The sequence below is a fragment of the Hylobates moloch genome, unplaced genomic scaffold (assembly GCF_009828535.3).
Source record: "Hylobates moloch isolate HMO894 unplaced genomic scaffold, HMol_V3 SCAFFOLD_76, whole genome shotgun sequence".
NCBI lineage: Eukaryota > Metazoa > Chordata > Mammalia > Primates > Hylobatidae > Hylobates > Hylobates moloch.
Genome location: NW_026652351.1, coordinates 3925 through 19252, shown reverse-complemented (window position 1 = coordinate 19252; position 15328 = coordinate 3925). Strand labels below are relative to the sequence as shown.

General features: G+C 47.1%; 1 non-coding gene across 1 annotated transcript; it reads right to left on the bottom strand.

Moving 5' to 3' along the window:
- Window positions 1-2687: 2687 nt before the first annotated feature.
- On the bottom strand, window positions 2688-2791 carry LOC116463891 (U6 spliceosomal RNA). Its single transcript, XR_004246807.1, has one exon. It is a non-coding gene; the product is annotated as a U6 spliceosomal RNA (small nuclear RNA).
- Window positions 2792-15328: the final 12537 nt, after the last annotated feature.

The window sequence follows — 15328 nt, the reverse complement described above, 5'->3', positions numbered from 1 at the left end:
CCCAGGCTGGAGTGCAGTGGCGCAATCTCGGCTCACTGCAGGCTCCGCCCCCCTGGGGTTCACGCCATTCTCCTGCCTCAGCCTCCTGCGTAGCTGGGACTACAGGCGCCTGCCACCTCGCCCGGCTAATTTTTTGTATTTTTAGTAGAGACGGGGTTTCACCGTGTTAGCCAGGATGGTCTCGATCTCTTGACCTCGTGATCCGCCCGCCTCGGCCTTCCAAAGTGCTGGGATTACAGGCGTGAGCCACCACGCCCGGCCAAGCCAGTTAATTTTTGTATTTTAGTACAGACGGGGTTTCACCACGTTGGCTAGGCTGGTCTTGAACTCCTGACCTCGGGGGATCCACCTACCTCAGCCTCCCAAAATGCTGGGATTACAGGTATGGCCACCACACCCGCGGCCTCTAACACTTCATCAATTTTTTAGTTGTCTTCATGAAGTTTTTTATATATTCTAGATAACAAGCCCTTTATCAGGTACATGGTTTTCAAATATTTTCTCTCATTCTCAGGTTGCCATTTCACCTTCTAAATAGTATTTTGTAGCACACATTATGAAGTCCAAATTAACTTTTTTTTTGTTATTTGCATATTTGTCGTCACCTAGGAAATCATATTCCAGACCAGGCACAGTGGCTCACGCCTGTAATCCCAGCACTTTGGGAAGCCGAGGCAAGTGAATGGGGTTTGGCCAACACGGCGAAACCCTATCTTTACAAAAAACACAAAAATTAGCTGGGCATGGTGGTACAGGCCTGTGGCCCCAGCTACTCAGGAGGCTGAGGCAGGAGAATCACTTGAACCTGGGAGGTGGAGGTTGCAGTAAAACAAGATCATGCCACTGCACTCCAGCCTGGTGACAGAGCGAAACTATGTCAAAAAAAAAAACAAAAAAAAAACATATTCCAAAGTCACAAAAACTTACTCCTATTTTTTTTGATAGGAGTCTCATAGTTTTAGCTCTCACAGTTGGGTTTACGATACATGGCGTTATTTCTTGTGCATAGTGTAAGGTAGGAGTCCATTTACATACTTTTACATGGAGATCCAGTCATCCCAGCACCATTTGTTTAAAAGACTATTCTTTTCCCCCACCACTGAATTGTCTTGGCACTCCTGCTGAAAATCAAGTCACCAAAAATGTAAAGGTTTACTTCTGTACTCTCATTATCTCAGTATCTATGCATCTGTCCTTATACTAGTACTATACTGTCTTAATCATTTGTGTATTAAGTTTTGGAATCAGCATGTGAATCCTCCAATCCTGTTCTTTTTTGCATCTATGGAGATGACCAGGTATTTTTTTGTCCTTTATGGTATTAATATGAAGTATTACATTGATTGATTTTCAGATGTTAAACCAACCTTGCATTCCTGGGACAATTCTCACTTGAATCTGGTGTATAAACCTTTTTTTTTTTTCTTTTTGAGACAGAGTCTCTCTCTGTCGCCCAGGCTGGAGTGCAGTGGCGTGATCTCAGCTCACTGCAAACACCGCCTGCCGGGTTCAAACGCTTCTCCTGCCTCAGCCTCTTGGGTAGCTGGGACTACAGGCACATGCCACCATGCCCGGGTAATTTTTGTATTTTTAGTAGAGACCGGGTTTCACCATGTTGGCCAGGCTGGTTTCCATCTCCTGACTTCGTGATCCACCCGCCTCGGCCTCCCAAAGTGCTGGGATTACAGGTGTGAGCCACTACGCCCGGCCTGTATAATCTTTTTTACATGTTGTTGCTAGATTCAATGGCTAGAATTTGGTTGAAGATTCTTGTTTCTATGCTCATTATAATGGCCCGTAATTTTCCTTTCTTGTCATGTCTTTGTCTAGTTTTGATATCAGCATAATACTGGCCTTATAGAATGAGTTAAGTATTCTCTCCTATTTTTCCAAAGAGTTTGTAAAGGACTGGTATTAATTCTTTTCTTGAGACAGAGTCTCGCTCTGTCGCCCAGGCTGGAGTGCAGTGATGTGATCTCAGCTCACTGCAACCTCTGCCTCTCGGTTTCAAGCAATTCTCCTGCCTCAGCCTCCCAAGTGGCTGAGACTACAGGTGCATGCCACCACACTCAGATCTAATTTTTGCATTTTTAGTAGAGATGTTGGCCAGGCTGGTCTTGAACTCCTGACCTCAAATGATCACCCACCTCAGCCTCCCAAAGTGCTGGGATTATAGGCATAAGCCACTGCACCTGGCCAGGACTGGTATTAATTCTTTAAGTGTTTGGTAGAACTCAAATAATGACAAGCTCAATAAGTGTGACTTTTCTAGAGAAGCCACCTGGCCCAGAGCTTATTCTTGAGACAAGATTTTTTTTGTTTTTCAGTTTTTGGGTTTTCCTTTGAGATGGAGTTTCGCTCTTGTTGCCCAGGTTTGAATGCAATGGTGCGATCTCGGCTCACTGCAACCTCTACCTCCTGAGTTCAAGAGATTCTTCTGCCTCAGCCTCCCAAGTAGCTGGGATTACAAGTGTGCACCACCACACCTGGGTAATTTTTGTATTTTTCGTAGAGACGGGGTTTCACCAAATTGGCCAGACTGGTCTAGAACTCCTGACCTCAAGTGATCCGAGTACCTCAGCCTCCCAAAGTGCTGGGATCACAGGCATGAGCCACTGCACCCGGCCATGACAAGTTTTTAAATTATTAATTCAATCTATTTACTTATTATAAGTCTATTCGGGTTTTCTTTTATGGAATGCTTCACAAATTTGTGTGTCATTCTCACACAAGGCCCATGCTAGTCTCTGTATTGTTCCAATTTTAGTATATGTGCTGCCAAAGTTAGCAACTATTCAGATTTTCTATTTCTTCTTGAGTTAGCTTCGGTCACGACTTTCTAGGAATTTGTCCATTTCAACTAAGTTATCTAATATTTTGTTACACAATTATTCATGGAATTCTCTTATAATCCTTTTTATTTCTGTAAGGTGAATAATAATCTCCCCTCTCATTCTTGCTTTTAGCAATCTGAGTCTTCTTTTTATCTCAGTCAGTCTCACGAAGTTTCTCAATTTTGATGATCTTTTCAAATAACCAATCTTTGTTCTCATCTTTGTTATTTTCTTCCTTCTTGTTTTAGGTTTTGTTTGTGCTTTTTCTGGTGTCTTAAGGTGAAACATAGGTTAATGATTTGAGATGTTTTTTAATGTAGGTATTTACAGTTATAAATTTCCCCCAAGCCCTGCTCTCACTGCAGTGTATAATTTTTGGAATGCTGTGTTTTTATTTGCATTTATCTCCAAGTTTTTTTTTAAGAGACAATGTCTTGCTCTGTCACCCAGGCTGGAGTGCAGTGGCGTGATCATAGTTCATTGTGCCTCAAACTCCCAGGCTAAACAATCCTCCTGTCTCAGTCTCCCAAGTAACTGGGACTACAAGGGCATACCTCTGGGCCTGGCTAATTTTTTTTTTTTTGTAGAGACGGGGTCTCACTTTGTTGCCCAGGCTCTCCAACTCCTGGCTTTAAGAAATCCTCCCACCTTGGTCTCCCAAAGTGCTGGGATTACAGGCGGCATGAGCCACTACATCTGGCCTATATCCAAGTATGCCACCATGCCCAACTAATTTTTGTATTTTTAGTAGAGACGGGGTTTTGCCGTGTTGACCAGGCTGGTCTCAAACTCCCGACCTCAAGTGATCCACCCACCTCGGCCTCCCAAAGCTCTGGGATTACAGGTGTCAGCCACCGTGCCCATCCAATTAGCACCTTAACTTAAAACAATCCAGTTTTGATTAATACAAACCGAATTCTAATAGTGCAGAGAAATGTTGCTCCAATAAAGCTCTCCCCTCACTTCTCTTTTGTGCTATAATTGTCATACAAATTACACCTTTATATGTTATAAGCCTATCAAAACAGCTTTATAATTATTACTTTGTACAGTTGTCTTTTAAGGCAGATAGGGGCCAAGCGTGATGGCTCACGCCTGTAATCTCAGCTCTTTGGGAAGCCAAGACAGGTGGATTACCTGAGGTCAGGAATTCAAGACCAGCCTGACCAACATGGCAAAACCCTGTCTCTACTAAAAATACAAAAATTAGCTGGGCCTGGTGGCGGGAGCCTGTAATCCCAGCTACTCAAAAGGCTAAGGCAGGAGAATCACCTGAGTCCGGAAGGTGGGGGCTGCAGTGAGCCAAGATCAGACCCACTGCACTCCAGCCTTGGCGACAGAGGGAGACTCTGTCTCAAAAAAAAAAAGAAAAAAAGACAGGAGACTAAAAGTTACAAAAGTCTACTTACATTGTCTTTTAACTTTACATATGTAGCTGTCTTCACCGCTGTTCTTTATTTCCTCACGTATTCTACCACCTAGTGTCCTTTCATTCCAGCCTGAGGCATTCCTTTCAGTATGTATTATAAGGGAGGTTGGCTAAAGCAACAAATGTCCTCTGTTTATTGTTTACCTGGAAATATCTTAATTTCTTTTTTTTTTTGAGACAGGATCTTGCTCTGTTGCCCTGGCTGGAATGCAGTGGCACAATCTTGGCTCACTGCAACCTCCGCCTCCCAGGTTCAAGCGATTCTCATGACTCAGCCTCCTGAGTAGCTGGAATTACAGGCGTGTGCCAACACGCCTGGCTAATTTTTGTATTTTTAGCAGAGACGGGGTTTCACCATGTTGGCCAGGCTGGTCTCGAACTCCCGACCTCAGATGATCCACCCACCTTGGCCTCCCAAAGTTTTGGGATTACAGGTGTGAGCCACCACGCCAAGCCAATTTCTCTATTTTCAAAGGACGGTTTTGCTGGACACAGAATTCTCAACTGACAGTCTCTCTTTCAGAAACAGGGTTTTCCCACTGAGCTAGCTCATACAATGGCAAGCTCAGTAAGTGGGACAGGTCCGAGAGTGACGAACTCTGCAGCCAGGCCTTGCTGAGGAGCTCCAGCCTTGATGTGTCCCCTCCAGTGGCTGCTAGGCTGCTGGCTTTCCCAGCTACCATGGTTATAAGACAGCTGGTTTCCATGGTTACCAGAGAGCTGGGGAGAAGAGAATGGGAGGAGGCTGAGTTAGAGGTTCCACAGTTGTTCACAGATAAATGCTCCTCAGAGTGTCGCAACCTTCCGTTAATTTTGCGTTCTGACAGTTGATTTTGACCATTTTGCCAGTGTTTTCACTGCTTTTATGGAGGATTGGATTACAGAGGCCTCATTCCACCATTCCAGCTAAGCGGCATTTCTGATGCAGACTCAAAGCTGTCACGAATAACGAATGTTCAGCATGCATGCCTCTGTTGATTCTGTTTTCTAAACCTCCATATGTCACTCCTACCTTTCCACTCCAGATCCTCGCCATCTCCTCTGGACCAAAGCAATCCATCTTTTCCTAACTGGCTTTCCTGCCTCTAAGCCTCACCTAAAACCCATCCTCTATATCCAAAATGACCATTCTTTTCCTTTTCTGTTCTAATTTTTTGTAGAGATAAGGTCTCACTAAGTTGCCCACACTGGTCTTGAACTCCTGACCTCAAGTGATCCTCCAGTTTTGGCCTCCCAAAGTGCTGGGATTACAGACCTGAGCCACCATGCCTGGCCTCAAAATGACTATTCTACTAGCAAAACAGAAATTGAGGCTGGGTGCATTAGCTCATGCCTGTAATCCCAGCACTCTGAGAGGCCGAGGCGGGCCGATCACCTGAGGTCAGGCATTCAAGACCAGCCTGCCCAACATGGTGAAACCCCATCTCTACTAAAAATACAAAAATTAGCCAGGCGTGGTGGCAGGCACTCATAGTCCCAGCTACTCAAGAGGCTGAGGCAGGAGAATCGCTTGAACCCAGGAGGTGGAGGTTGCAGTGAGCTGAGATCATACCACTGCTCTCCAGCCTGGGTGACGAAGAGAGATTCCATCTCAAAAAAATTTTTAAAAATTGAGTGTCATTCCCCTGCTTAAAATACTTAAACAGGCCACATCCTAGACAGGAGGTCCCTACCATCTGGTTTTGGCCTGTCTCTCCCGCCTTGGTCTCCAGCCACATTCCCGTGCCCCACTAGGCCCTACCCATGCTAGGAGTCACCCTCAATGTATCACATGTGTCCTGCTGCTGCTCATGCCTCTCTGCAGCGTGGCACACGGGATTGCCCACCTTTTTCAGACCATCCCCCACATCCAGTCAGCCCAGCAAGACCTGAGCCAAGCGTCACCCCTGCATTCCATGCCTGACCTCTCTTAAGCTGTTCACCCCTCCCATCATTCACCACTCTGCATGACAAAGGCCTGAGCTACTCAAGGATAGTCAGTGTTTAGCATTCTAGTAAATGCCACAGTCTTTATAAAGCTCTAGGAAAGGCCCTACTCCACCTGTCCCCCACCTTCATTCCCCCCAACCTAACCCCCTACTGCCTTTCCGCCCAGGATTGCTGTCCTAAAGCCACGTGCGCCTCCTGCTGTTTCTTCCGTGCAGCAGTCATCCTCCCCCACAAAAGCCTCTGCACTTACCACTCCCTCTGCCAAGACGCCCTCCCCCCCTAACTTCTACGTGGCCACTGCCTCACTAGCTCCAGGTCCTTGCTCAACTGCTGCCTTTACAGAAGGGCCGGCCCTGATCATTCTACCTAAAATTGAACACCTATACCCTCATTTACCCAATCACCTTCCCTCCTTAATATCTCTCTGTTGTGTTTATCATCTTCTAACATCTCACTAAATTTTGTTTTTATTTTTTATCTCGATCCACTACAATGATATTTCTGTTGTGTTTATTATCTTCTAACATCCCACTAAACTCTGTTTTTCTTTTCAATCTCTATCCACTAGAATGCAAGCTCCACGTGAACACGGAGTTGTTTTTTCCCTGCCATAGTCCCAGTATCCTGGGAAGTGCCTGGCATTGTAGCAGGCTCTCAATAAATACCTGGTAAGAATAAATGCCCTGCAGACAGCAGGTACCCAGCAATAGCACCACATCTCTGAGGGCTCATAATGCACCAAAAACTGTCCCAAGAGCTTCTGAGCAACAGAGCTGGAAAACAACAAGCATTTCCTGAGCGACGGGATCACCAGAGGTGCCACGTCAATCTCTACAGCATCCTCTCCTTCGGGGCCCCCATCACATCCATCCTGTCAACCTGTCTGCTTTTCCTCCAAACGAGTGCTCTATTCTGGCCATCTCCGCTGCCACCTGCATCTCCGGTCGGACTCCCCTATTCTCGCCATCTCCGCTGCCACCTGCATCTCCGGTCGGACTCTTCGCAGCTTTCACCTTCCACTCACCTCCAACCTACTTTCCACAGAGAAGCTGGCATTAAGGGAGGAGACCACCCCTCACATTGTCTTATGCCCAATTTCTGCCTCCAAAGAAAGAAGAAGTAAAAACTAAAAGGCAGAAATGAAATCCACAAGCAGACAGCCCGGTGCCACACCCTGGGCCTGGTAGTTAAAGATCAACCCCTGACCTAATCAGTTATGTTATTTATAGATTCCAGACATTGTGAAAATCCCTGTCCTGTCCTGTTCCGTTCTAATTACCGGTGCATGCAGCCCCCAGTCACGTACCCCCTGCTTGCTCAATCAATCACGACCCTCTCACGCGGACCCCCTTAGAGTTGTGAGCCCTAAAGAGGGACAGGAATTGCTCACTTGGGGAGCTCGGCTGTTGAAGATTTGACTTGCCAAAGCTCCCAGCCAAATAAAACCCTTCCTTCTTTAACTCGGTGTCTGAGGGGTTTTGTCTGTGGCTTGTCCTGCTACAGCGTAATATTCTCACATAATTACATCAGACCTGTCACTCACTCGCTTTCCTTTGGCAGCTTCCTACAAGGCACTAGGATAAAATCAGACTCATGTCGGAGCCTTCAAGGCCCAGTACATTCTAGCCTCCCCCAGCAATCCGGCTTACGTCAGCTCCTCTCCTCACTCACTGAGTTCCGACAGTACAGCCTCTCAGGTCCTGAAATACAACTGGCTCTCTACCACCTCAGGCCCTTCTCCCCTCCAGGCTGTGACAATGCTGGTCCCAAGCAGCTTCAGGACCCAGCTGAAATGTCACTTCCACAGAGAGGTCTTTCAGGAACACCCGACCTAAGGGAGTCTCTCTTTATCATCCACCATGATAAACTGCCTCGGCGTCACATAATATGCCCACATAACAAACCTGCACGTGTAACCCCGGAATCTAAAATAAAGGCTGAAATTATTTTTTAAAGCCATCAAAAAACACATGAGAAAAAACATTTCAGTTTAGGGTTTAAACAGATCTCTTTGGAAAAGTCAAGTATCCAAACTCCCCTGGACTGACCCATCATTATCAATAACAGAATCTACTGACTAAACTACTGAGATAAATTTCCATTTACTATATTCTATTACTAGCAAGAAACAAAGGTCAGTCGGTCAAAGGCCCCACGCCTTTCCTTTTGATTTCTGGGTTTCAGAGCACTACAGACTAATCCCATACGTAGGTTTGCAAAGTACATACCACACTGTTCATTCCCTTGAATGGGGAACAAGGTCCTTCCTACTTGCTTACTTCAGATAAGGAATAAATGCCAAGTCACCATTCTATTTAAAATTCCACTGAGAAATATATGCCACACAAGCTCTCAGAACCACCTGCCTAAATTTGATTTACTAAAAGGTCAGATACTGCTGAGCGCGGTGGCTCACGCCTGTAATCCCAGCACTTCAGGAGGCTGAGGCAGGCAGATCACAAGGTCAGGAGATCGAGACCATCCTGGCTAACAGGGTGAAACGCCCCTCTCTACTAAAAATACAAAAAATTATCCAGACTTGGTGGTGGGCGCCTGTAGTCCCAGCTACCCAGGAGGCTGAGGCAGGAGAATGGCGTGAACCCGGGAGGCGTAGGTTGCAGTGAGCCGAGATCACGCTACTGTACTCCAGCCTGGGCGACAGAGCGAGACTCCATCTCAAAAATAAATAAAAAATAAAAGGTCAGGTATTATTACTTCATTTAGGCATGAGACGCCGGGCATGGTGGTTCATGCTTGTAATCCCACCACTTTGGGAGGGCAAGGCTGGCAGATCACTTGAGGTCAGGAGTTCAATGCCAGCCTAGCCACGTGGCAAAATCCCATGTCTACTAAAAATACAAAAATTAGCCGCGCGTGGTGGTGCACACCTGTAGTCCCAGCTACTTGGGAGACTGAGGTGGGAGAATTGCTTGGACCCGGGAGGCAGAGATTGCAGTGAGCCGAGATCACGCCACTGCACTCCACCCTGGGCAACAGAGTGAGATTCCATCTCAAAAAAAAAATAAGAAAGCAGCCAGACACAGTGGCTCACGCCTGTAACCCCAGCACTTTGGGAGGCTGAGGCAAGACAATCACTTGAGGCCAGGAGTTCAGGACCAGCCTGGGCAACATAGTAAGACCCCATCCCTAAAAAAAATAAAAATTACATAAAGTCAAATTATTCCTCCCTAAGGCCTTATCTCAGGCAGTGACAAATCAACAATATATCAGAAGTCATAAATGGGGGCCGAGGCATGTGTGTAGAAACAATCAGTCATCAAGGACAATAGAGTTATCACAATCCTGGACACTGCCAAGCAATGGTCAAGCAGTAACTCAGCCAAGGAGAGCAAGCTGCACCCCAGCTACCTGCAGGAGGGAAGACAAGTAAGAAGCAAACCGTCTCGAACAGAGAACCCGAAAAGGCTTGGGGATGAAGGAACCTCAGGAGACCGATGTCAGGAGGGTGGGCTTCAAGTCTATACAGGGAGCAGCAGATCCTGCCATGAGACCCTGCAGCCAGGCAGGCCCCTCGGCCCCCATCTCAGAAAAAGACAAGCTGGAAAAGTGAGAACACAGAAGCTCCGAAGTCCACGAAGTGTGGAGCAAGGGGCCCTGTGAGAGCAGAACAGCACAGTAACAGGCTCCCCGAGGGGTGAGATGCCCCATCCCAGAATGATGGCAGCCGGGCTCACAACACCCACCTGCTCACCAAGCAAGAGAAGAGAGTAGAGAGTCCCCTGGAATAACTGAACTAGCATTCAGCCCCCCTCAGACCTCACCCTGCAGCGAAGGCCCCTGCCAAAGCCCTTCAGGTTGGCAGGCACCGGTACACATGGGTGGACACCACCGGCCACCAAGCACAAAGTGAGATCTCAGAACCTCACAGCATGGGCCAGAGACCAAACAAACCTACACAAAAGGCATTCAAAGCAATGAGACAATGCACAGAAGGAAACGCCAAAGGAAACACCTTTACACAGACGAGATAAAATACAGCTTGAAGAAACAGACGCCACGATAAAAGGGGCACTTGGGTCATAAGAAAGCTCTCAAGCTATAAAACTGACAGCAGAAATTAAAAATGCAAAACAAGGGCTAGAGGACAAACTTAAGAGTCGTGGAAACAACACGAAAGACAGAAAGGCAGGAAAATCTACACCAGGAGGTACAATTTCAACTATCATAGAGAAGTACTGAGAAAAGAGAAAGTGAAATGAAACAGAAGAGGTTAGCAACAAAATACAACAAGACTATTTTCCACTAGCCCAAAAGACATGAGTTTCCAGATTGAATAAGGCCACCAAATGCCACACTTGGGCACATTGCCTTAAAATTTCAGACACTGGCCAGCGCAGTGGCTCACGGCTGTAATCCCAGCACTTTGGGAGGCCGAGGCGGGCGGATCACTTAAGGTCAGGAGTTCAGGACCAGCCTGGCCAACATAGCGAAACCCTGTCTCTACAAAAAAACACAGAAATTAACCGGGCAGGTGGCACACGCCTGTAGTTCCAGCTACTCAGGAGGCTGAGGCAGGAGAATCGCTTGAACTTGGCAGGCAGAGGTTACGGTGAGCTGAGATCACGCCACTGCACTACGGCCTGCGTGACAGAGTGAGACTCTGTCTCAAAAAAAAAAAAAAAAAGGTAAACAAAATGAAAGGCAATTGTTAACTCTTAAAAAAATTAAAAACTGAACCAAAAGTTGAACTGTTATTCTTGGCTGAGAACATTATTTTCAGACATTAAACAGACAATCAGGTAAAATATTACACATATGCAAGTACAGGAGAAGAGGAACTTGAGTAAGAGTTAAAAGACTCATCTTCTACAGTAAGGCATCAATAAATAGGCCAGACACGGTGGCTCACGCCTGTAACCCCAGCACTTTGGGAGGCCGAGGAGGGCAGATCAGTTGAGGTCAGGGGTTCAAGACCAGCCTGGTCAATGTGGTGAAACCCCGTCTCTACTAAAAATACAAAAAATTAGCCGGAAGTGGTGGCAGGCTCCTGTAAGCCCAGCTACTCGGGAGGCTGAGGCAGGAGAATCACTTGAACCTGAGAGGCAGAGGTTGCAGTGACCCAAGATCTCACCACTGTACTCCAGCCTGGGCAACAGAGCGAAACCCCATCTCAAAAAAAGTCAATAAGTAATGACTAAATGGGGGAAAGAACACCCATAAACAGTAGGAACACGCAATTCAGACTTAACAAGCAATCATTCTTAAATTTTAAAGAAGAAACAGCTACAAAATGAAAATAATTGACTCAGATTTAGAAATGTGGGCAAGGCCGGGGCAATGTTTTATAATTAACTTCTTAAACTATATTCTTTTTTTTTCTTTTTGAGACAGAGTCTTGCTCTGTCGCCAGGCTGGAGTGCAATGGTGCGATCTCGGCTCACTGCAACCTCCACCTCCCAGGTTCGAGCGATTCTGCTGCCTCAGCCTCCCCAGTAGCTGGGATTAGAGGTGCCCGCCACCACACTCAGGGAATTTTTATATTTTTAGTAGAGACAAGGTTTCATATTGGCCAGGCTGGTCTCAAACTCCTGACCTCGTGATCCACCCGCCTCGGCCTCCCAAAGTGCTAGGATTACAGGCGTGAGCCACCGCACCTGGCCTTAAACTACATTCTTTAACTTTTTTAATCTTTTAAAACATTTAAGTAAGGACAAGCCTAGAAAAGAAAGTCACAAGAACGAATGCTATTGGGAAGACCTGCCCAGTTACTTCCTAATAAGTAAAAATAAACATATCAACATTTTCATAGAACAGACTAGAAAGCACAGAAGGAGCCTGTAAAAACAGACAAACATTTGGGCTGGGTGCAGTGTCTCACGCCTGTAATCCCAGCACTTCAGGAGGCCAAGGCGGACAGATCACGAGGTCAGGAGATGGAGACCATCCTGGTTAACATGGTGAAACCCCGTCTCTACTAAAAATACCAAAAATTAGCCGGGGGTGGTGGCGGGTGCCTGTAGTCCCAGCTACTCGGGAGGCTGAGGCAGGAGAATGGCGTGAACCTGTGAAGCGGAGGTTGCAGTGAGCCGAGATCGCGCCACTGCACTCCAGCCTGGGCGACAGAGTGAGACTCCGTCTCAAAAAAACAACAACAACAACAAAAAAAACATACAAACATTTGAGAATACAGTGACGATGCATCGCAAGAAGAAAAAAGCATCACCTCATAAATGTTCTGGAACATATTTGGTAATCAATGCAAGGAATGATGGAGACCCATCTCACAAGAAAATAAACTACAAGGGGTTAACAGGATAAAAATAATTTCAAGGCCGGGTGCGGTGGCTCACGCTTGTAATCCCAGCACTTTGGGAGGCCGAGGCGGGCGGATCACGGGGTCAGGAGATCGAGACCACAGTGAAACCCCGTCTCTACTAAAAATACAAAAAATTAGCCGGGCGTGGTGGCGGGCGCCTGTTGTCCCAGCTACTCGGAGAGGCTGAGGCAGGAGAATGGCGTGAACCCGGGAGGCGGAGCTTGCAGTGAGCCGAGATTGCGCCACTGCACTCCAGCCTGGGCGACAGAGCGAGACTCTGTCTCAAAAAAAAAAAAAAAAAATTTCAAAAGCTTTAAAACCTCAGTATTGTATAGGGGTTTGGTGGGGACCTCGGGCCATGGGAGAAGCCACAGGGAGCATCTGTAAGGAAAGGCTGGCCTTCGTGCAGCACCAGCCAGCACACAGGCGACTCAGGTGAGAGGCCCCAACAGAGGGTCTGTCACCATCATAAAGCAACACCCCAGTGACTCATCAAATGCAAAGGGGCACAGGGAAGTCACAGGAAAGACAGACCAATAAGCATGCGTTTTGTTTCTTGTTTTTAAATGAGACTGCTCCCTCCAGGCAGAAGCATAACCTGGCTGCCTGGTGCTCAAGGCAAACAGAGGCAGAAAGGTGGCAGGCAGGCATCTCAGGGGCAAACTGACACAGTTCAAACTCCAGCTCTGCCTCTCGGGAGCTCCGTGACTTAGGCTAACTTACAACCTCTCTATGCCACAGTTTCTTTATCTGTAAATAAGTATAGACAGTCTCCAATCTGTGATGGTGCAACTTAACGATTTTTTGACTTTACAATGGCACGAAAGCAATACGCATTCAGCAGAAATCGTACGTCAAGTGCCCAATCACCTTGTTTTCCACTTTCAGTACAGTATTCAATAAATTACATGAGATATTCAATACTTTTTTATACACAGGGTTTGTGTTAGATGGTTTTGCCCAACTGTAGACTAATGCGAATTTGGTGGTGGTGTTTTGAGACAGGGTCTCATCCTGTCGCCCAGGCTGTGCAATGGCACAAACATGGCTCACTGCAGCCTCAACCTCCTAGGCTCAAGAGATCCTCCCACCTCAGCCTCCCAAAGTGCTGGAATTACAGGCATGAACCACCTTGCCTGGCCCCAAAAGTCAACTTTTAAAAGATACCGTTCAAAGTGTGCTTTGAGAAGACGGCAGAGATCTGACAGGCGCTCACTGCAATGAAGGCCTCTTTCTGGAGACTGACAATGGTGTTGCGCCATGGTCAATGGTAAATAACAATAGGCCGGGCATGGTGGCGCACACCTGTAATCCCAGCACTTTGGGAGGCCAAGGCGGGCGGATCACCTAAGGTCGGGAGTTCGAGACCAGCTTGGCCAACATAGTGAAACCCCGTCTCTACTAAACATCCAAAAATTAGGCAGGCATAGTGGCGGGCGCCTGTAATCCCAGCTACTTCGGAGGCTGAGGCAGGAGAATCACTTGAACCCAGAGGCAGAGGTTGCAATGAGCTGAGATCACGCCACTGCACTCCAGCCCGGGCGACAGAGACTCCATCTCAATAAACAAACAAATAGAAACACATTAAATAGAAACAAAGGAAACTCCCTGGAGCAGAGGGAAGAGTCTCAGGAAAGGGGAGAGAAGAGCCCCTGTCGCAGCACAGGCCCAGCAGCCGGAGGAAAAACCACATCAAACAACAGCCTCAAGAAGCATTCAGAGAAGACACTGCCTCGAGTCAGATAAAACTAGCCCCAGACTACAGGCTGTGGTGGTGCAGCATTGTAGGAATCACACTGTTCCCAAAGAACTTAGCTTCCTCCCAGAACCAAGCTCAAGAATATGAAAAGAAACACAAAAATATTCTGTTCCAAGAAGGTGAAATTCACAATGTCAAGCATCTAATAATAAACCAGGCCAGGCGTGGTGGCTCACACCTGTAATTCTAGCACTTTGGGAGGCTGAAGCAGGTGGATCGCTCAAGCCTAGGAGTTCGTTATCAGCCTGGGCTACAAAGCAAGACCCCATTTCTACAAAAAAGTTTTTTAAAAATTAGCCAGGTGTGGCTGTGGTCCCAGCCACTCAAGAAGCTGAGGCAAGAGGATCACCTGAGCCCAGGAAGTCAAGGCTGAAGTAAGCTATGATCGCACCATTGCACTCCAGCCTGGGCAAATGCGAATGACACCCTGTCAATAAATAACTAATTTATTTATTTATTTAAAAAATTAGCCAGGTGTGGTGGCATGTCCTGTAGTCCCAGCTACTCAAGAGGCTGAGGTGGGAGGACTGCTTGAGTCCAGGAGGTCGAAGCTGCAGGGAGCTATGATCACACCACTGCACTCCAGCCTGGGCAACAGCAAGACCCTATCTCTTAAAAAAAGGAAAAAAAAAAAAAAAAAAAAGGCCGGGAGTGGTGGCTGACGCCTGTACTCCTAGCACTTTGGGAGGCTGAGGCAGGCAGATCATGAGGTCAGGAGATAGAGACCATCCTGGCTAACACAGTGAAACCCCGTCTCTACTAAAAATACAAAAAAAGGCCGGGCACGGTGGCTCATGTCTGTAATCCCAGCACTTTGGGAGGCCGAAGCAGGTGGATCGTGAGGTCAGGAGATGGAGACTATCCTGGCTAACACAGTGAAACCCCATCTCTACTAAAAATACAAAAAATTAGCCGGGCATGGTGGCAGGCACCTGTAGTCCCAGCTACTCGGGAGGCTGAGGCAGGAGAATGGCGTGAACCCAGGAGGCAGAGCTTGCAGTGAGCCGAGATAGCGCCATTGCACTCCAGCCTGGGAGACAGAGCAAGACTCCGCCTGGAAAAAAAAAAAAGGAATAGACCGGGCGCAGTGGCTCACGCCT